Below are 22,845 nucleotides of genomic sequence, written 5' to 3'. Positions count from 1 at the left end.
TTTTTCCTATTTGGCACTTTAGAATATATAATGCCACTCTCTTCTGTACTGCAAAGTTTCTGCTGAAAAATCTTCTGATAGCCTTATGGGGTTTCCCTTGTATGTAACTGTCATCCAGGTAACAAGAAAGGTCAAGTTGTTTGTATTGACAATATTAAAAGGAAGGTAATTTGTTTTCTTCTCAGCTGTGGACATTTTAAGCTTTCACTATTCTGTCCTTAAAATTTTAAAGGATATTTAGACTTTCTTTCTGTAATTATGAACTACCCCAAAATAAATAGAAACTGTGTGATAACAAAAAGGTATTATTCATATACCAGAGAAGAAATTATATTACCAGAGATATTTGAAGCTTCGTTACTAACATATCAGTGAAACACTGACAGAGGTATATAATTTGAATGCCATTTTTAAAGAATAGGATTATTCTATTAATTCTTCAGTTTTGTTGTTACACACCAAACAGAACTGCCATATTATCAGTAGAAATAAACTTTTTCCCCTCAGATTTGTCATCACTAAGTAAAACATTCACTTCAAACTTTTTAATTATTAAAATATTTAATAAACAATTTCAGAAGTCTCCTTGCTTATCTTTTTACAACCACCTGAAATTCTCCCTTCTCTTTGTTTTATCTTTTACCTGTGTCTCTGAGGCACTCAGTAGCTGCTTTAGTAACTGCATCAAGAACACAGATAAACAAGGGTGCCTGGGTGGCTCAGTTGGTTAAGCATCTGACTCTTGATTTCAACTCAGGTCATGATCTCAGGGTTGTGAAATCAAGCCCCACATTGGGCTCCATGCTAGGTGTGGAACCTGCTTAAGATTCTCTCTCTGCATCTCCCTTTGCCCCTTCCCCCCACCCCCACTTGCACACACGAGTGCACAGTCTCTCTCTCTAAAATAAAAAAAAAGAATATAGATAAACAAAAGCTGCACTGTAGTTAATCTATAGTCACTATGTAAGTTTATAGTTATGGTGATTTAATTCTTTTTATCTGTTACAAAAGGGACTTCCTGCTGTAGCAGAGAACAATTGGGCTATAATTATTTTATTATGTGTATATTAGTTGGAAATGCTTTTGGTTAATTACTGACATGACTGTGTCTATAAAAACTGCAGTGATTGACTATTAAAAGGAACTGAAGTATAAAATAACCAATAAAAATAAATATATAGAATGATCAGAAATGACCTCATCTGGATTTGGCAAGTGAGAACCCATTAACCAAACACAATCTCTGACTCTAAAAGAGGCTTTTAACTCAAGATAGAATTATGGCAAATAAGTTCCTTCATGGTGTCCAAAATATTTCAGTAGTTGTAAGTCACGCAGTTAAACACCTTCATGAGAGGAGAGAAATTACTATCTGTGTCCACTACCTCTCCTCCATCAAGCCTCTCTAAAGCTACCATTTCATTAGACCCTTGAATAACAGGGTTTGAACTACACAGGTCTGCTTTTATGCATATTTTTTAAAATAAATGCATTACTGTACTGTAAATGTATTTTCTCTTCCTTATGATTTTCTTAATAACCTTTTTTTCTCTTCCTTACTTTATTGCAAGAATAATACATATAATATACAAAATATGTGTTAATCAATTGTTTGTTATTGATAAGGCTTCTGGTTAACAGTAGGCTATTAGTAAAGTTTTGGAGGAGTCAAAAGTTATGAGCAGATTTTCAACTGCATGGGGGAAGGGGATGGTCAGTGCCCCTAATCCCTGCATTGTTCAAGGGTCATCTAAATTGCTTCCTTAAGGACTCTAGAATTTCCATGACTAACATGAATTTGGGCAAATTAATCTTGCTGTCTGTGATGGTAGTGTATATAGATATATGCAAAAATCCTATATTATTTATTTTATTTCAGTGTATTAAAATTTTACCCTCTGAAGACATTTGCAGAGGCTAAAAATATAAAATAAAAACAGTTCTTTCAGTGATTATTCAACAGAACATCAAACAGAATGTTAAAATAAGCAGTTAAGTCTCCATTAACTTCATATGTATTATCCATTGCATTTTTTAATCCTAATCTAGCTTTTCTCTGCCTTCTATCCTCTCTCTCTTGCCCTTGTGAGCCTAATATAGTATGCAACTAGGAAGTTAGACTCACCATGCCCCACTAAAAAAATAGTTTTATAATATATTAGATAACATATAACAAATTTTGATTAAATATACACAATGTCCAAATACCCATACCACAATAAACCCCCATTCATGTAGATAACCAAGAACTGCTTATATTTTAAGTCATCCCTAGGATCCCATTCAGCAAAGTGATGTTTGGTTCATTTAAAAAAGGAATCTCCTACCATAAGCTAATATCTCATCCTCATTGGTGGTGTTTCCCAGCATCTGACTGCTATATTCTTGTTATTTCCTTTACTTACATTGTTTCTCATATTTTTCATAATTTCTTACCTTCTGCAAAATTAAATCCTCAGTAATGACCATACCTTAGCAGCTGAAATCTTTATTTCCTTTTTCACTTTTGATATTTACATAAAAGTTTTTTTTAAAAGGGAGGGGGGATTCAAACCTATCTGCTGGTGGCAGTTCCACATAATCTTTTACATAGCCAAAACTGGCTTACAGTTTAGCAGGGTAAACACCATTGATGATATCTGGAAGCTTACTTAATTATATAATTAATCCTTAACCCAAGTTGACTGTTGTTAGCAACATTTAAAAAGAAATCTCTTTATTGGTTGTACTAAAGACTCTGTCTTAAATGGTAATGTTTATTTTATTTTTGATCTCTAAACTTCTACATTACTAATTAATCTTCAAGACTCTCTTCATTTCAAATTCTTGTTTTAGTTGTAAGACTCAATCAGGAATTCATATGGTAGCAAAATTCTGCATAATATCTGCTTTTCTTTTTGCTTCTGTATCTATGAAAGGTCAAGTCACATTTGATATTAGAACAAAAATTATTGATGAGTTCTTTGATGTGACTGGTACGTTTAGGTTATACTTTGATATTATGGTCAACTCCTATTTAGTCATGATACTGGTGTCTAAAGGTAGCATGAATAATTGAAATCAATCCACAGATTGTCTTAAACCCTTATTTCACTTCTCCTATTAAATATTTTCCCATGGGAACTAATAAGTAGTAAAATGGAATGTATAAATTCTTACCTGCCGAGGCTTCAGGGGACAAAAAAGGAGCAAAAACAGGAGAAGAAAGGAGAAAAGCAATAATTTGTGTAATTCAGAACCTGTATAATTAATCTTTAACCCAAGTTGACTGTTGTTAGCAACATTTAAAAAGAAATCCTGTAACTACTTATTAAATGCATTTCCTGTTATAATAGGTACATTATAATCAGTATGTAATAATTGCCTTGACCACATATAGCCAATGCTTCTTAGAATGAATGTACCTTCTAAATAGGCTTAGCATCCAGTTGCAGCCTTTACTTAAACAATCAACAATTGAACAAAATACAGTATATGCAGCTTTATTCTACTTTTCTTCCATGTACCTGAGACACAAAAAAAGTGCTTAATAAATACCTGGTAATTTTGTTAAGTTGTTGCTGTGAATTATCAATAGAATATGATGTATTCTGCTAAAAGCCTTTGAATCAGCCCTCCCTAAATGAAGCATCCCCTCATCACTTTAGCTTTTATTTCCATCATGATTACACAGGAATATATGTATTTGAGACTTCGATCAAATGTTCTTTAATCCCTATATATGTTTATATGCAAATTATTTTATTTATAGAAAATAAAAAAAACAGAAATCTCACTACCATCAATACTAGTGAAACCTGATTATAATAATCAAATACCAGGCTGACTGCCAGAGTTTACCAGCCTTAAACCCAGAATTGAATTTCTTTTTTTTTTTAAGATTCTATTTATTTATTTGTCAGAGAAAGAGAGATTGAGCACAAGCAGGGGAAACAGCAGTCAGAGGGAGAAGCAGGCTCCCCGCTGAGCAAAGAACCTGATGCAGGACTCCATCCCAGGAACCTGGGATCATGACCTGAGCCGAAGGCAGACACTTAACTGACTGAGCATCCCCATAATTGAGTTTCTTGTTATATACCTATGATATTCTGAAAATGGCTGACTTTTTTCACAGTTGACTGTAGATCTTAAATAAATGTAACTTATTCAAAGGAGCAGCCATAATATATCAGTAAAAGAAAGGGTTTCTAATCAATCTTTGGCATTCCAATATATTTAAGAGGTAAAGCCTAGCCAGTGGATGAGTCTGAGGCAATTCCTATGAAGACAGTAGATATCACTTGAATATCAGAAATACTCTAGAGTTTCTTTTTTAATTTAAATTAAATTAGCCAACATATAGTATATCATTAATTTCAGATGTAGTGTTCAATATAGAGTTTCATCTTGGTTAGTAATGAAATAGCCATCTGACAAATGCAAGCAGCACAGTGGCACTAATTAGGAAAACTACAGGGAAGTTACCTCTTGTCTTTCTGGTAAGTGAAAGACTAAAGCACTATGACACTACGTAAGCTTTTAAATGACATTCCTTGTAATGAAAATGCACAATATAAAGGGTTAGTGAGATAATGTAAATGTTTTAAAACATAGTTTTATGACTTTTTTTCAGAGTTGGAAAATATATCCTGGGCTACGTGTAGAGCCAGTACCCCTGAGATAATTATAAGTCCCCAAAATAGGCATATAAATTTAGTAATAAACAACTGTCAGTTTATGTGTGCTTTCATTCATATTTACAAACCTACTGGTTACTACAGTAGACATTCTCAAATTGTCGTATTTAACAATTAACTTGTGCAAAAGCATGTAAGAACATTGGAAAATGCAAGAGTCTTGCAATGGTAAATATTTCTCCCATTATATTAACAAAATATTAAGAATAATAACATGGACAGTCTAATTAAATATGGAGAAACAGAATTTATTATGTGGAGATGACAAACTAATCATCTGTAGAGAAATAGTTCCCCAAAACAAACACATTAGCCAAGATTTAATTAAATTTGCTTCATAGGTATTAGTGCAGGTTTGAAAAGTAATAAGTGTTATTTAATTTGTCAACAGGATTTTATCACTCTAGGCTTTGACTCAGTCTTTATTGTCATTATATATTTTCTTTTTGCTCACTTTCCCTATACAATTTTGAAAAAGACTTGTATTAACAATATTTTTGGCATTTGATACATCTTATTTTTTGCCAGAGGTCTTGTTTCTATCTGAAGTAGACTCTCCAGGAATGGAAACTCAAAATCTGCATTTTAGGAAATTTCCCAAATAATAATAATGTATCTTAAATATAAACCCACTGGGTTAGTTGGTCACATCCAAATAAAGACAAACTTCATCATGTGTTTTCTAATTTCTAATGGTGGAAATTACAATTACTTTTGGCAGGCAAGATTTTTTACACGCTACTATCTTGTCCTATTGACTGTATCTTTCCCAGAGTAGCCTTGGTATCTGGGTTTTGGAGAGAGACATTATGGCACAAATATAAGAGCAGCATTCAATATAAATTCAACAGTATTATATAAATAACATTTATTTATTTATTATTTATATAATCATTGCATAAATAATTTCTATAATAAATAAATAAGAGTTATAATGTAAATTATGTAATGAATAAATTAGCATTATGTATTATACATTACTATATAAATTGTTTATATAATAAAAATAATATATATAATAACAGTCTTCCTCTTCTATGCTCCTGTCCCAAGCAATCAAACAAGAAAAAGAAATAAAAGGCATCTGAATTGGTAAGGAAGAACTAAAACTGTCACTGTTTGCAAATGATAGATACTATATAGAGAAAACCCTAAAAACTCCACCAAAAATTATTAAAAATGATAAGTGAAGTCAATAAATTTCAGGAGAGAAATTTAATGTACAGAAATCTGTTGCATTTCTATACACTAATAATGAAGTAGTAGAAAGATAAATTAAGAAAACAATCCCATTTACAATTGCACCAAAAATAATAAAATACCTAGGAATAAATCAAACCAAATAGTCGAAAGACCTGTACTCCAAAAACTATAAAAGACTGATGATAGTAATTGCAGATGACACAAACAAATGGAAAGATAATCCATGCTCATGGATTGGGAGAACCAATACTGTTAAAATGTTCATACTGCCCCCCAAAATGTAAGAATTTAATGCAATTTCTATCAAAATCAGTCACAGAACCAGAACAAATAATACTAAAATTTGTATGGAACAACACAAGACTCCAAATGGTCAAGGCCATTTTGAAAAAGAGGAACAAAACTGGAGGTATCACTATCCCAGATTTCAAGATAAATTACAAAGCTGTACTTATCAAAACAGTATGGTACTAGAGAGTACTATGGTAAGCAAAATACATGTGTCAGAGAAAGACAAATACCATATGATTTCACTCATATGTGGAATTTAAGAAACAACAAATGGCAAAGGAAAAAAGAAAGAGAGAGAGAAGCAAACAAAGACTTTTATCTATAGAGAACAAGCTGATGGTTACCAGACGGGAGGTGGGTGAGGGGGATGGGTTAAATAGGTGGTGGGGATTAAGGACTGCTCTAGCTGTGATGAGCACTGGGTGTTATATGGAAGTGCTGTATCACTATATTATACATCTGAAACTAATATTACACTATATGTTAACTAATTGCAGTTTAAATAAAAACTTAAAAAAAAAGAAACAGGCAAGGACATTAAAACAGTTATAACTGTATTTCTGTTCTAAAAGTTACGTAGATACATGAAATATAAAGAAAAAGTAAAATGTCAGAGATGAAAGATAGAAATGAATAGAGATGAAAAAGGTACAAATTTCCAATTATAAAATAAGTAAGTCATGGGAATGCAATGTACAGGATAGTGGCTATAGTTAATACTATTGTCTTGCATATATTAAAATATCTGGAAGAGTGGATCTTGAAACTTATCATCATGAGAAAAAGTTATAACTATGTATGGTGGATGGATGTTAACTGGACTTATTGTGGTGATCATTTTGTAATAATACAAATATTGAATTACTGCATTATACACCTGAAAATAATATAATGTTATGTCAATTATACCTCAATTTTTTAAAAAAGTTAAAAAAAGAAATTTTAAAATATTTTTTAAAAAACAAATATATCCGGGGCACCTGGGTGGCTCAGTCGTTAAGCGTCTGCCTTCAGCTCAGGTTATGATCCCAGAGTCCTGGGATTGAGCCCCGCATTGGGCTCCCTGTTCCATGGGAAGTCTGCTTCTCCCTCTCCCACTCCCCCTGCTTGTATTCCCTCTCTTCGCTGTGTCTCTCTCTGTCAAATAAATAAATCTTAAAAAAAAAATATATCCATGATACCTATCACCAGGCATGTGTTGTGATGAGCACTGGGTGTCATACACAACTAATGAATCGTTGAACACCACATCAAAAACTAATGACGTACTATATGTTGGCTAACTGAACATAACAACAACAACAAACAAAATATATCCTATGATGGAAAAACATTTACTTGACATTAAACAATTCCTGTAATGCATTTTCTTTTTCTGTTATATTCAAGAATTAAATAGTTAGCTTATATTTTTATATAATTCTACCAGATGATCAGACTGTCTTTCTTTCTTTCCATTTATCCATTTGTGATAGATTGACTTATTTGTCCCAATTATTCACTCCCCTATAAATAGAATTCTATATTCACACTTTTGTCTCAAGGTAAGTGTACTTGTCTGATCTTTGACCTTGGATTTAACCACATTGCTTGCTTTGGCCAATTGGATTTTAACAGTCAAGATACAAGCAGAGACTTGAGATGTGTCTGCCCAGGTTTTATTGGCTCTTTTGTACTTCTGCCATCACCGTGAAAAAAATGTACACTGTAACCACTGCTCCTCCAATCTGAGCAGCAAAGTGAAACGTAAGGAGCAACTGACAGACCTGCAGGCTGTAGAAAAACCTTCCCTAATTGACCCACAGAAATATGAATGAGAAGTAAGTGCTTATTTTTTAATACCACTGATGTTTTGTGATTATTTTTTAAACAGCAATAGATGACTGATACAGTGTCTATCCATCCACCCATTCATCCATTCTTTTATCAGTATATGCACCAATTGAGATGTCTGGAGTGATGTCTATCAAATGTTAACAATGGTTGCTTCTGAGTGGTATAATATAATTTTTAAAAGTACATTATTTGTTTCTTTATGCATTATTTGAATGTTTATAAAGGTAAAGTCTAATTGCTACAAAATTATAGTTACTATTCCTTCAAAAAGTAGGAACAATATTAGAAAAAATAAATAAGAATGATGTTAGGAAATACTCTATTTTTTAGGAAATATTTTATTTCTGAGAAAAATTAGAAATTATTTCTTATTATCTTTAGTTTATTGGTATGTATCTAAGAGTTTCATGCACAGACATAAACTTTTATTGCATTAATTATGTGAAAAAACTTTCATTTTGCTCTCAAATTCCATATATGTAAATATAAGGTACATTAAAAGCCAACCCACTGGGATAACTAACTGCTAAATTTGGGGATATGCTGATCTCCTATAACTTATTAAATGTTTTATTTGATGCATCTTTTCAGTGTGATGTACTTATTACAACTTCCATAAAAAGTGACACATTCCATATCACATATATAACACAGTAACTATTTAATAAAATGAAAAAGTGAGGTAGATTTTAAACAATGGGCAGGGGAGGAGGCAAGATGGTAGAAGAGTAGGGGACCTCATTTCATCTGGTCCCTTGAATTTAGCTGGTATCTATCAAACCATTCTGAATACCACAAATTCAGCCTGAGATATAAGAAAATATATCAGGAAGTACAAGAAGAAGAGTGACTGCTTTCTGCAAGGTAGGAGATGTGGAGTCATGAATCTGTGGGGAGATATCAGAAGATAAATGGAGGGGGAGGAGGAGCCTCCATAAGCTGGCTACTGGAAAGTGATATAACACTGGAGCACAAAATCAGAACCCTTAGAAATCTGCTCCAGTGAGAGACAACCATTTCTGAAAGGGGCTCAGGGGATGAAAAGGGCAGAATTCTAGGTTGGTCATTGTGGTCTCAGGATCTGAGGAGACACAGAACTAATGGGGGTGCCTGAACCAGTAGAGTGCCGAAGCAGGGGAGCAGGGAAACTGGTCACAGCAAGACCAAGAGGGGACTCTCAGCTCAGGTCACCATAAACCATGAGCTGGGCCGGTTGGGTGACCACTCTTTGCCTGAGCACCCTGAAAAGGACTGGAATAAATAGGTCAGCCATTTACCATCCCCTGGAAGGGGTGAAACGGCTGCACCCACGACCAGGCAACAACTCTCAGGGCGGTGGTGGTCCCAGAAAGGAGAGTAGAGCAACACCCATTACTCCCCCCAGAGCAGACGAGTAGGTACATTCACGAGCCCGCAAACACTCTCAGTTCCTGGGCGCACAAAGGGCAGTGGCACGGGTCCCTCAGACTCCCCCTGGGAGGATTACAATGGGCAAGCACTGCAAGAGTCTGTGGAGTTTGACGCACACAAAAGTGAAAACTGTTTGTCCCAGAGGGTTTATTGAAGAGGGGGGCCTCTGATTTCTGAGCAATGGGCCACAGATCCAGGCTCGGCCATATTTACTGTGATCCTCTGAAGAAGCATAGAAAGCCTCCAGGGAACAAAAGCCACACAGAGGACCAGCTTCCACTGAGCTCACCCCTTGACAAGGAGTTGGGCAACTACGCCCAGGCAAAGACACCTGAGAAGCAGCACAGCAGGCCTCTCCTTCAGAAGACAAACTGGAAGAACAGGTGAACAACAAGCGTATGGATCCCACAAGACTGTAAAACTACAGCGCTGGGGAAAATAGTATATTCAGCTCCAGGTGTTTTCTCACGATTCATTTATCTTTCAGTCTAAAATTTTCCATTTCTTTTTTTTACCTTTTTCCCATTTCAACTAGATTCTTATTGTACCAACTTATGTTTTTAAGTTGGTTTTTAACTTTTATTTTTTACATCTACATTTTATAGATATATGCTTCATTCAATTAATATATATAATATACATTATATATTATATACATAAATAATATAATATATAATGTATATATAAAGTTTTGCTTTCTTTGTAAATTTGGAATGTAGTGTCTTTTAACACACAGACCAGAATTCAATCAGGAACAAGAGGATCACCCTGCTTTGTCCACCCTGAGAGATTATAGTCTCTCCCCCTGCCCTTTTTTGTTTCATTTTGGTTTTGTTTGCTTTTCTGTTGTGGTTTCTGACCTCTTCAGATTTGTCTAGGGTGTATTTTGTTTGGGTCATGGTTGATATTTTGGACTCTGCTCACTTGCTCACCCATCCTTCTTTGGGCAAAATGACTAGAAGGAGGAATTCACAACAAAAGAAAGAACCAGAGACAATGTTCTCCGCCACAGAGCTAATGGATATGGATATAAGTAAGATGTCAGAGATGGAATTTCAGGATAGCAGTTATAAATTTAATAGCGAGGCTTGAAAAAAGCATAAATGACAGTACATAATCTCTAAGGGCAGAAATGAGATCTAATCAGGTCGAACTTTAAAATGTTATGAATGAGATGCAGTCTAAATTGGATGCTCTAACAGCTAGAGTCAGTGAGAAGAGAGAATAAGTGATCTAGAGAACAGGCTGATGGAAAGGAAGGAAGCTGAGAAAAAGAGAAAAGACAACTCAAGCCCATGAAGAAAGACTTCGAGAATTTAATGATGTCCTGAAAAGAAAAAATGTCAGGATTATTAGGGTGCCCGAGGGAGTGAAGAGAGAGAGAGGGCCAGTATATTTGAGCAAATCATGGCTGAGAGCTTCCCTAATCTGGGAAAAGAACAAGCATTCATGTCCAAGAAACAGAGAGGACACCTCCTCAAATCAATAAAGTAGATCAACATCCCGACATATAATAATGAAGCTTGCAAATCTTAGAGAAAAAGAAGCTATCATGAGAGCAACTAGGGAAAGGAGGTTCCTTATGTACAAAGGGAGGAACATCAGAATAACATCAGACCTATCCAAAGAAACCTGGCAGTCCAGAAAGGGCTGGCATGTTATATTCAGAATACTAAATGAGAAGAATATGCAGCCCAGAATACTTTATCCAGCAAGGCTGTCTTTCAGAATGGAAGGAGAGATGCAGAGCTTCCAGGACAGGCAGAAACTGAAAGGAATATGTGACCACCAAGCCAGCCCTGCAAAAAATATTAAAGGGGATTCTGTAAGCAAAGAGAGACCCAAGAGTAATATAGATCAGAAATTAACAGAGACAATCTACAGAAACAGGGACTTTACAGGCAATACAATGGCACTAAATTCATATCTTTCAATAGTTACTCCAAATGTAAATGAGCTAAATGCTTCAATCAAAAGACACGGTATCAAATTGGATAAAAAAGCAAGAATCATCCATATGCTGCCTACAAGAGACTCATTTTATTTTATTTTTTTAAAATATTTTATTTATTTGACAGAGAAAGAGTGAGCACAAGCAGAGGGAGCAGCAGGCAGAGGGAGAGGGAGAAGCAGGCTCCCCACTGAGCAGGGAGCCTGATGTGGGGCTTGATTCCAGGACCCTGGGATCATGACACGAGCCCAAGGGAGCCAATTAACTGGCTGAGCCACACAGGCATCCTTACGAGAGACTCATTTTAGACCTAAAGACACCTCCAGACTGAAAGTGAGGGGGTGAGGCCTCCGGACTTCTCTGGAGCTAGCAGCCACCAGACCAGGGGCCCTGGCCAGGTGTTTAGCGGACTACCATGGGCTCTGTGTCAAACCAGCAGTTTGCAGGTGGCTGTGCCAAGATGCCTAGGAGGAGCCGGAGGACGCCGCCCTAGCAGCAGAGGAGCCGCAGCTGCTGCTTGTTGCCGCTGTCTGTAAGTGGTTCAACGTGTGCATGGGGTTTGGCCTCCTATCCATGACCGCCCGTGCCAGGGTCGTGCTTGACCCCTCATGGATGTCTTTTTGCACCAGAGCAAGCTGTACATGAAGGGCTTCTGGAGCTTGAAGGAGGGTGAGGCAGTGGAGTTCAGCTTTAAGAAGTCGGCTATGGGCCTAGAGTCTATCAGGGTCACCGGCCCTGGTGGGGTGTTTTGTATTGGGAGTGAGAGGCGACCCAAAAGGAAGAACATGCAGAAGCGCAAGTCAAAGGGAGACAGGTGCCACAACTGTGGAGGTCTAGACCACCATGCCAAGGAATGCAAGCTGCCACCCCAGCCCAAGAAGTGCCACTTCTGCCAGAGCATCAGCCATATGGTGACCTCGTGTCTCCTGAAGGCCCAGTAGGCCCCCAGCTCACAGGGAAAGCCAGGCTACTTTCAGGAAGAGGAAGAGGAAGAGGAAGAGGAAGGGGAAGAAGAAGAAGAAGGAGAAGGAGAAGGAGAAGGAGAAGAAGAAAGAAGAAAGAAGAAAGAAGAGATCCATAGCCCTGCCCTACTCCCAGAGGCCCAGAATTGAGCTACCATGGGTGGGAGCAATTCTTTTGTCATCAGGAAGTTTTGAAGAGCAGGCATCAATTGGCAGAGTGGAGAAAGTGGCAGCAAGGTGGGAAGGGCAGCAGCTGGCTCTGCCATGCATCTCAGGCTGGGGTCCACATCATCACCCCCCCTTCCCTCTTGGCACAGGGTAGGGGGGAAGGGGTGAGGCCAATGATCTCCAACAGTGCTTTATCCATATGCTCGAGAGGGTTCTGGAGAAAATCCCTCCCTGTGTGCTTTATCTGAGTCTCTGCCCCCAGATCTCCAGCTTTTGAAAGTGGCCTGGAAAGGGAAATTATTTTCCTTTCAAAGAAGGATATGTAATAATAATTTTACCCATGCCAGAATGTAGAGATTTAAGCATGAAACCAGACTAATGGGCCCAACCCATGAACCACTACATTCTGTGGGAGGTAGTCTCTCAGGGGTAAGGCAGGGTTTTTCCACATCTTGTCTCATAACCCACTGTTGGGATATAGGGTGCTGAGGACTGTCTCAAGCAATGGGTTGTGACAGTAGCCACAGGATTGTTGGGGGAACAGCTGAAGACCTACTGCTCCGAAGCTGACTTCCACCCCATTCTGGGCTGATAGAATTTTATTTATTTGCTCCCATGGATAACCACACCTCGGGCCCTGCTTTCTCCAGGATGCCGACAGCACTAGCTGTGTGCAAATGACGTATCTTGTGCATTTGTTTTTGTAATATAAATATTCTGGTTTTGTAAAAAAAAAAAAAAAGAAAGAAAGAAAGAAAAAAAGAAAGAAAGTGAAGGGGTGGAGAATGATTTATCACACTAATGGACTTCAAAAGAAACCTGGGGTAGCAATCCTCATATCAGACAAATTAGATTTTAAACCAAAGACTATAGTAAGAGATGAGGAAGGACACTATATCCTACTTAAAGGGTCTATCCAACAAGAAGATATAACAGTTGTAAATATTTATGCACCCAGCATGGGAGCATCCAATTATATAAACCAATTAATAACCAAAGTAAAGAAACGCATTGATAATAATACATTACTAGTAGGGGACTTCAACACCCTCCTCACAGCACTGGACAGATCATCTAAGAAGATCAACAAAGAAACAAGGGCTTTGAATGACACACTGGACCAGATGGACTTAACAGATATATACACAGAATGTTGCATCCTAAAACAACAGAATACTCATAATTTTCCAGAATAGACCACACACTGGGTCACAAATCAGGTCTCAACTGGTACCAAAAGATTAAGATTATTCCTTGCATATTTTCAGAACATAATGCTTTGAAACTGGAACTCATTCACAAGAGGAAATTTGGAAGGAACTCAAACACTTGAAGGTTAAAGAGCATCCTGCTAAAAAATGAATGGGTCAACCAGGAAATTAAAGAAATGAGTGTTCCCATTGCCCTACATTCTCTTCAAAAATTGTTACTGTTTGTTATTTGCTGTTTGGGTATTAGTAATATCCAGCAATACTGAAAATAGTCTGGGGTGGCCCCTTCCCCTCCTCCTAGATATGAAGTTGAATCACAGCCACAGCTACTGTGGAAGGTGTCTTCTGGCCCCATCTTCCCAGAAGGGCTGGACACAACTCCAGGAAGATTTGTGGACCACAACATTTGAGCTAAGAGGTGGGTGGGCATAGCCAATAGTGTGTAGAGCAAAGTCAGTTGCTTAGTTGATCAAGGAACTTTGGGTTTGAGTCAACTTGAATTAAGACAACAAAATTTTTTACCAGTTTTAGAGATGCTTTTCTCATTACACCTGGGCAGAGAATCTACCTTGTATCCCTACTCATCACTGAATACAGCCTATAGCTTCTTTGACTAGGGATCCTTACCAGAGCACATAAGAAGCTGTATAACTACTTAATATCCCTACATACAGTGGCACTAAAATGGAGAGCACAGCCTGTGGCTTCCCTCACCTGCAGAACAAAACCAGTGGCCTTACCTGACCAGGGAAGTTGGTGTACACTCTGGCCTGATTAAGATCCCTAAACAATGAGCTATACAGGCCCTGGATCCCACCCTGCTGCCCTACCAGGCCAAGGAAGCTAATTCATAGCCCCACTTACTATATTAATATAGTAATCAGTTCTAACCATCTAATAGGACTGACCAGAAAATCCAGGCAACCATGAAGCCCATACTAGAGCCTTACTTAGGTACAGAACCAAGCCAGCAGTCCTATCTAACTCTTTTCAGCCAGCAGCATACTCTGCCATCTCTGTCCTCAGAGCTCAAGCAGTTGCCTCACCAAAAATAGGCCATAATTGCAAGCCACAACTGTCCCAGGACATTCTCAGCAGATACAATCAAAATACCAAGCTGAGCTACCTGGTGAAGAACTGTCTCTGCCAAAGTAAAATAGTAAAGTTGGAAGATGAACCTGGTTACTCAAATGAGCAGACACCAATGTAAGGAATCAAGGATCATGGAAATCCAAGTAAATACAACACCACCAAAGGAAACTAATAAAGTTCCAATAATTAGCCCTAAAGAAATGGAGACCTGTGAACTATCAGACAAATAATTCAGAATAATGCTCTCACTATAGTTTAATGAACTGCAAGAAAACAACCAGACAACTAAACAAAATTAGGAAAACAATGCATAAACAAAACAAGAAATTTGAAAAGGAAATGGCAACCATCAATAAGCACCAAACAGAAATCCTAGAGTTAAAAAATAACTGAAGAATTCAACAAAGAGTTTCAAAATAGACCTGATTATACAGAATAAAAAATCAGTAACCTGGAGGATAGGACACTGGAAATTGCCCAGAGGAACAAATAGGAAAAGGAATGAAAAAGGGTGGAGAAAGGCTGTGGGAATTATGGAACACAATGAAAAGAAACAATATTTGCATTATGAAAATTCCAGAAAGAAAAGAGAAAGAAATAGGTAATAGAAAGTATACTTGAAGCAATAATGGCTGAAAAATTCCAAAGCCTGGAATAGAAATGGACATCCAGATCCATGAGGCCCAAAGGATCCCAAATAGGTTCAACCAAAATAGAGCTACACCAAGACACTCTAAGTTGTCAAAAATCAAAGGAAAATAAAGAATTTTAAGAGCATCAAGAGGAAAGAGAGAAATTACATTCAAGGGAACCCCCATAAGACTATCAGTGGATTTCTTAACAGAAACTTTTTAGGTCAGGAAAGAATGGGATGATATATTCGAATTGAAAAAAAAACTACCTGTCAACCAAGAATTCTATATCCAGTGAACTTGTCCTTCAGAAATGAAGGAAGGATAAAGACTTTCTTACACAAACAAAAGCTGAAGAAATTTATTACCACTAGACCTGCCTTACAAGAAATGTTAAAGGGAGTTCTTTAAGTGGAAGTAAAAGAATGTTAATTAATATCATAAAAACAGAAAAAAATGTAGCATATATCTCCCTGGTGATGGTACATATATAGTCATAATTTAGTTCTGCAATATGGTAATAGTGGTGCATAATTCACTTATAACTCTAGTCTAATTTTTTCAAAAAAAGAACATGGTAAAAATAATCATAACAACATTAATCTGTTATTACTTACACAATATTAAAAAACACTGTAAATTATAACAGCAACAACCTCAAATGTGAGGGTGAAGAGAAGTGAAAAGTGTAAAGTTTATGAATCCTATAGAAGTTAAGTTGTTGTCAGTTTAAAATAGGGTGTTATAAGTTTAAGATATTTTATGTAAGCTTCATGGTAACCACCAGAGAAAATCCTATGGTATTACATAAAAGAACACAATAAAGAAGCCAAAGCATACATAGTGATACCAAAAGACATAACACAAAGACAGCATGATAAGAAACAAGGAAAAACAGATCTTACAAAACAACCAGAAAACAATTAAGAAAATGACAATAGTAAGTCCTTACCTGTCAGTAATTATTTTAAGCATGAACTGATTAAATTTTGCAATTAAAAGACAGAGAATGGATGATGGATATAAAAAATCCAACAATATGCTTCCTACAAAAGACTCACTTTCACCTTTTTTAACATACATAGGCTGAGAGTGAAGTGATGGAAGAAGACATTTTAAACAAATGATAACCAAAACCAAAAAACAAAAAGCAGAGATATATTTATATCAGACAAAATTCATTTTTAAGAAATGGTAAAAAGAGTCAAAGAAGTTTATTATGTAATGATAAAGTGGTCAATCCATCAAGAAAATATAGCAATTATAAGTATTTATGCACCCAACATTGGAGCACCTAAATGTATAAAGCAAAAAATAACAGAACAAACTGGAGAAATAAACAGTAATACAATAATAGTTGGGAACTTTAATACTCCACTCACAACAATGGACAGATGATTCCAACAGAGAATCAACAAGGAAACTGTGGATTTGTACAACACTATAGACCAAATGGGTCTAACAGAATATGGAACATTTATCCAACAACTGCAGAATGCACATTCTTCTCAGGTGCACATGAAATGTTTTTTTGTTTTGTTTTGTTTTTTGTTTTTTTGTGTTGTTTGTTTGTTTGTTTTGTTTTTAGGATAGATCATATGTTAGGCCACAAAACAATCTTAGCAAATTCAAGAAAACTGAAATCATACCCAGTATCTTCTCTGACCACAATGACATTAAACTAGAAATCAGTAACAAGAAGAAAACTGGAATATTCACACACACATAAAATTAAACAATCCTATCCTAAACAGCCAATGGATTAAGGAATAACTTAAAGGGGAAATAAAAAAGTTTCTTGAGAAAATTGAAAATGGAAACACAGCATAACAGAACTTGTAGGGTACAGCAAAAGCAGTTCTAGGAGGGAAGTGTATAGCAATAAATGCCTGCATTGAAAAACAAGAAAGATCTTAAAAAAACAATCCAACTCTATGCCTTAAGGAATTAGAAAAAGAAAAACAAGCTGACCCCAAAGTTAGAAGAAAGGAAATAATAAAGATTACAGCAGAAATAAAAGAAATAGATAACAGAAAAATGATGGAAAATAAAAGCAAACTAAGAGTTGGTTCTTTCAAAAGATAAAGTTCACAAATCTTTAGTTAGATTAACCAAGGGAAAAAAAGAAAAGACCCAAATTAACAAAATGAAAAAGGAGACGTTACAACTGATAATACAAAAATTCAAAGGATAATAAGAAGCTACTATGAACAACTATATGCCAAAAAAGTGAACAAACTAGAAGAAATGAAAAAAAATCTTGGATAAACTTACAAGTTTTATCTCACTTGGTTGAAAAACCTAGGATTTACCAATATTGAATGAGGAGGAAATAGAAAGTCTGAATAGACCAATTACTAGTAAAGAGATTGAATCAGTAATAAGAAATCTCACAACAAAGTAAAGCCCAGGACCCAAAAGCCTCACTGGTGAATTTTGCCAAAAATTTAAGAATTAACACCAATCCTTCTCAAACTCTTCCAAAAAATCAAAGAGGAAGGAATAATCCCAAACTCATTTTATGAGGCTAGTATTATTTTGATACCAAATCACAAAACAACACTATTAGGAAAAAAAAAAAAAAAAAAACTACAGGCCAATATCCCAGATAAATATAGATGCAAAAATTCTCAACAAATTACCAACAAACCAAATTCAGAAGCACATTGAAAGTATCATTCACCATAATAAATTGAGATTTATCCCTGAAATGCAAGGATGTTTCAACATATGCAAATCAATCAATGTGGTAGATCACATTAATAGAATGAAGGAAAAGAATCTTATGATCATCTCAATAGACACAGAGAAAACATTTAACAACATTTAACATCTATTCATGATAAAAATTCAACAAGCTAGGTACAGAAAGACCATATTTCAACATAATAAAGGCCATATATAAGTCCACAGCTAACGTTATACTTAATGGTGAAGAATTTAAAACTTTTCCTCTAAAACCAGGAACAAGACAAAGATACCCACTCTTACCACTCCTATTCTGAAGTCCTAGCTGGAGCAATCACACAAGAAAAAGAAATAAAAAGCTATCAGAATTGGAAAGGAAGGGGGATGCCTGGGTAGCTCAGTCAGTTGAGCATCTGCCTTCTGCTCAGGTCATGATCCCAGAGTCCTGGGATCGAGCCCCATGTCAGGCTCCCCACTCAGCAGGAAGTCTGCTTTTCTCCTTCTGCCCCTCCTCCTACTCTACGCTCTCTCTCGCAAATAAATAAATAAAATCTTTAAAAAAAAGAATTGGAAAGGAAGAAGTAAAATTGTTCTTATGTGTAGATGAAATGATTTTATATATTAGAAACTCCTGAAGGCCCAACAAACTGTTAGATCCAATCAATGAATTCAGTATAGTTTATTAATTATAATTATATATATAATAATATATATATAATTATATAATTATAATTATAATTAACACACAAAATCAGTAGCATTTCTATACCCTAAAAATGAATTTTCTGAAAAAGAGATAAATCAGTTCCATTTACAATAGCATCAGAAACAATAAAATACTTAGGAATTGGGGCACCTGGATTGGTTAAGCGTGCAACTCTTGATTTTGGCTCAAGGCATGATCTCAGGGTCTTGAGATCAAGCCCCATGTCAGGCTATGTACTCAGTGGGGAGTCTGTTTCTATCCCATTCCCTCTACCCTTCCCCCCACTCATGCTCTCTCTCTTTCTCTCTCAAATAAAAAAAAATAATTCTTTAAAAATTTTTAACTAAGGAGGTGGAAGAACTCTACTCTGAAAACTATAAGACAATGATATAAGAAATAGAAGACACAAATAAGGGGCGCCTGGGTGGCTTAGTCATTAAGCATCTGCCTTCGGCTCAGGTCATGATCCCAGGGTCCTGGGATTGAGCCCAGCATGGGGCTACCTGCTCAGCAGGAAGCCTGCTTCTCCCTTTCCCACTCCCCCTGCTTGTGTTCCCTCTCTCACTGTGTCTCTCTCTGTCAAATAAATAAATAAAATTTAAAAAAAAGAAAACACAAATAAATTAAAAGGTATCTCATGTTCATGGATTGGAAGCATTAACATCGTTAATATGTCAGTACTACCAAAAGTCATCTATAGATTCAATGCAATTCCTGTCAAGTCTTCATTACATAATGTTAGGCGAGCAAAGCAGTTTAAAACACTACCCTAGACATTGGGATATAAGATGTGAACAGAACAGATATGTTTTCTTTCTTCTTGGAGAAATGGGGAAAATAAACATAAAACAACTACATAGAAAAGTGGTATTATTTATGACAAAGAAGTGAAGGGTGCTTCCAGATGATATAACAGGAAAGGTCTTCCAAAACAAATGTTGCAGGCTGAAGGAATAGCATGTATGAGGGCCCTGAAGCAGAAAAGAACATGGTGCATTCCATTTCATTTGAAAATTTCAATATGACCAAAATACACAAAATAAGGGGTAGAATGAGATAAGAGGAGGCTTAATATGTAGGTGGGTACTAGATCATGTAGTCTCTGTTATACCTTATAAAGTACCTACTGGGTACTGAGGGTAAAAGACATTAAACCTTATTCTCTAGGAATTTACCATCAAGTAGGGGGACATGAAAACCATCTGATTTTTTATAATACAAAGAAAAATACACAGTGAAAGAAGTACATATAAGTGTGGTATGTATATTCAGGAGAGACAGATCTCATTCCTCCTGGCTGGGGTTGAGGGTAAAGAAATATTTCCTGAAAGAGTTGGCACTTGGCATTTGAGACAAACCTTAATAAATGAGAAGGATTTGCCAAAGGTAGAAACTGAGGAAAAGATTTACCAGGGGAAGGAGAGTTATGAGTATAAGCATAATTATAAGGAAGGAAACCAGGGAGGCTTTTTCAGGAAATGATGAGATGTATATTTAGACTAAAGTGTCATCTATTTATAATAATAACTACCATTCATTGAGTGTCAGACATTCTTCTGAGTATTGTATGTGTATTAATTAATCCTAACAAAGATCTTAAGAGGTTGGTACTATTATGCTAATTTTACAAATTAGAAAACCAAGGCCTATGGTAATTCTCCAACTTTCCACTCTTTAAATGGGGGAGATAGGATTCAAACCCGAGGATATCTAATTCCAGATCTCTTGTATATAACTGATTATGCAACCTAACATATTAAAAAGTAAAGATAGAAGATTAGGCAGGAAGGTAGGTGGGGCTAAGAAAACAGAAGAAAGCTTTTCTGTCAGTATGCAGAGAATTTTGTTAGAGAATGGAGATCCACAGAAATTCTGTAAACATCAGAGACATAAATAGAGCTATGCTTTAAGAAGTTGGACTTGGCCAGCAGTGTACAGGGAAAAAGGTGGATTAGAGTGGGGCTACTCAAAATGTGATCCCAGAACTGGCAACATCAAAAAAATAAAAATAAATTAAAAAAAAGAACTGGCAACGTCAACACTGATTTACTAGTTACAAATTCTTACCCCCCTCCAGACCTACTGAATCAGAAACTGAACAAAATCCTAAAGTTTCTGTTTTATAAGCTTTTCATGTGATTCTAATACACACTAAAGTTTGTGAACTACTAGATAGGAAAGAGGAAAGGCCAGTGGTAAAAAACAACAACAACAAAAAAAAAAAAACCCCCAAAAAACCAGTTTGAGACAACAGTAATGATTTAAGTGAAATATATTAAAGTCTGGTTAAGATAATTGCACGGGAAAAAAATGGATTTGAGATTCCTCATGGCTCTAGAATTTACTGAATTCAATCACTTATTGGATGTTGACAGCAGGGAGATGGAGAAATAAAATAGAAACAGAAAAGTCAGGACTTACTAGTTTGAGAGAAAAATAATTTTGTTTTTTAATACATTCTTCTTAATTCCACCAAAAGGAATTTTTCAAAGCTGATAGCTTACCATCCATACTCTCCAAGCCTAATTTAAACAAACAAATAAATAGATTTCTGCTTGTGGCATGTAACAATTTGTTTGGAGGAAGTTTCTTTTAGCTATAAATTAAATTTTGTCCATTTCCAACAGGTACAGAATTCATGTTAAAGCTCCAGTGATGATAGTTGTAATCACTCACATAAAACCACCAAAATGCATGGAAACAGCTCATTAACTTTAATTGGATAACCATTAATAAAAACGGACTCTAACTTCTAACTAATTCCCAGCCCTATGTACTCAGAAATGATATTATTTATATATCAGAAGGACACACTTATAGCATTAATCTCAACTATTTGTACTCTTATTCTACTAATAAGTAAATTATTTCTCCTCCATATCAGGAGCCCTCCTTGCTCCTGATTTCAAATGATTATAAAAGTTTTGGGAAGAAATACCTTGCATGATGCCTTCCACATACTGGGGCAAGGGCTATAAATGTTAAAACAGTGTTTTCTAGCCACTTTTTTTCCAAGAATGCACAATGAGATCTCTGTGTAATTTAGATCCCTATAGAATTATCTGTTAAGTAAAATATAAATAAAATATAAATAACAGTAGAGAGTCCTTACCATATGACTGAAACTTACTAAACAGAGCTATTCTAACTATCACAATAAATAAATACTGGGATTGGAATAAAATACCACAGGGTATCAGAAGCAGATACAACCTGTTCATCTTTTTTCTCACCTCACCTTTTTATATCAGTTACTGACTTGGATATATTTAGGACAGCTGTCGCATTTCCAGATATTCTCTTATTGATTAAGTATGATAAACCATGTTTCTATTCCTCTTCCTACAGTCAATTCAAAACTAAAAGAAGAAACAGGCTCTATAAGACCCTTAATTAATCATCCCCTTTTAATTTTTGTTAGTTGGTCTACTCAAATAGGTTTACCTTTCTTTCTCTCACTCTCCCATAGCTTTCCTGCCAACAGGTGAGAATATTTTTTGTGAATAAAGGCAAGATGATATATCCATGAGCCTGGAAGAGATATGGTATAAGATGAGCTTGTACAGTAATCCTACCATGTAAGATGCAGAAAACTCCTTCTAGTTTCATTATAAAACTGAGTATTGCTTAAGGCCTGCATTTGAGTCCTAGTTCTACCACTAAATAACTATGACTTTACATAAACTTCTTTCCCTCTTTTGGCCTCAATCTTTTAATGTGAAAAAAGCAGATGACTCTTCAGGGTCTTTTGTGGTTCTATACAAATTTTAGTATTATTTGTTCTAGTTCTGTGAAAAGTGATGTTGCTATTTTGATAGGAATTGCATTAAATCTACAGATTGCATTGGATAGTATGGACATTTTAACAATACTGGTTCTTCTAATCCATGAGCATGGAATATCTTTCCATTTGTTTGTGTTATCTTCAATTTCTATCATCAATCTTGTGTAGTTTTTGGAGTACAGGTCTTTCACCTTCTTTGTTAAGTTTATTCCTAGGTATTACAACAACATAGCTG

At 35.9% G+C, this 22,845-nt stretch overlaps 1 pseudogene; it reads left to right on the top strand.

Annotated features, from left to right (window-relative positions):
• Positions 1–11,553: 11,553 nt before the first annotated feature.
• LOC118025968 lies at positions 11,554–12,639 on the top strand (annotated as a pseudogene).
• The last annotated feature ends 10,206 nt before the right edge of the window (positions 12,640–22,845 follow it).

The sequence above is a fragment of the Mirounga leonina genome, unplaced genomic scaffold, assembly GCF_011800145.1.
Source record: "Mirounga leonina isolate KUSES-001 unplaced genomic scaffold, KU_Mleo_1.0 Mir_204, whole genome shotgun sequence".
Classification (NCBI taxonomy): Eukaryota; Metazoa; Chordata; class Mammalia; order Carnivora; family Phocidae; genus Mirounga; species Mirounga leonina.
This window is presented reverse-complemented; position numbering and strand designations above follow the sequence as displayed.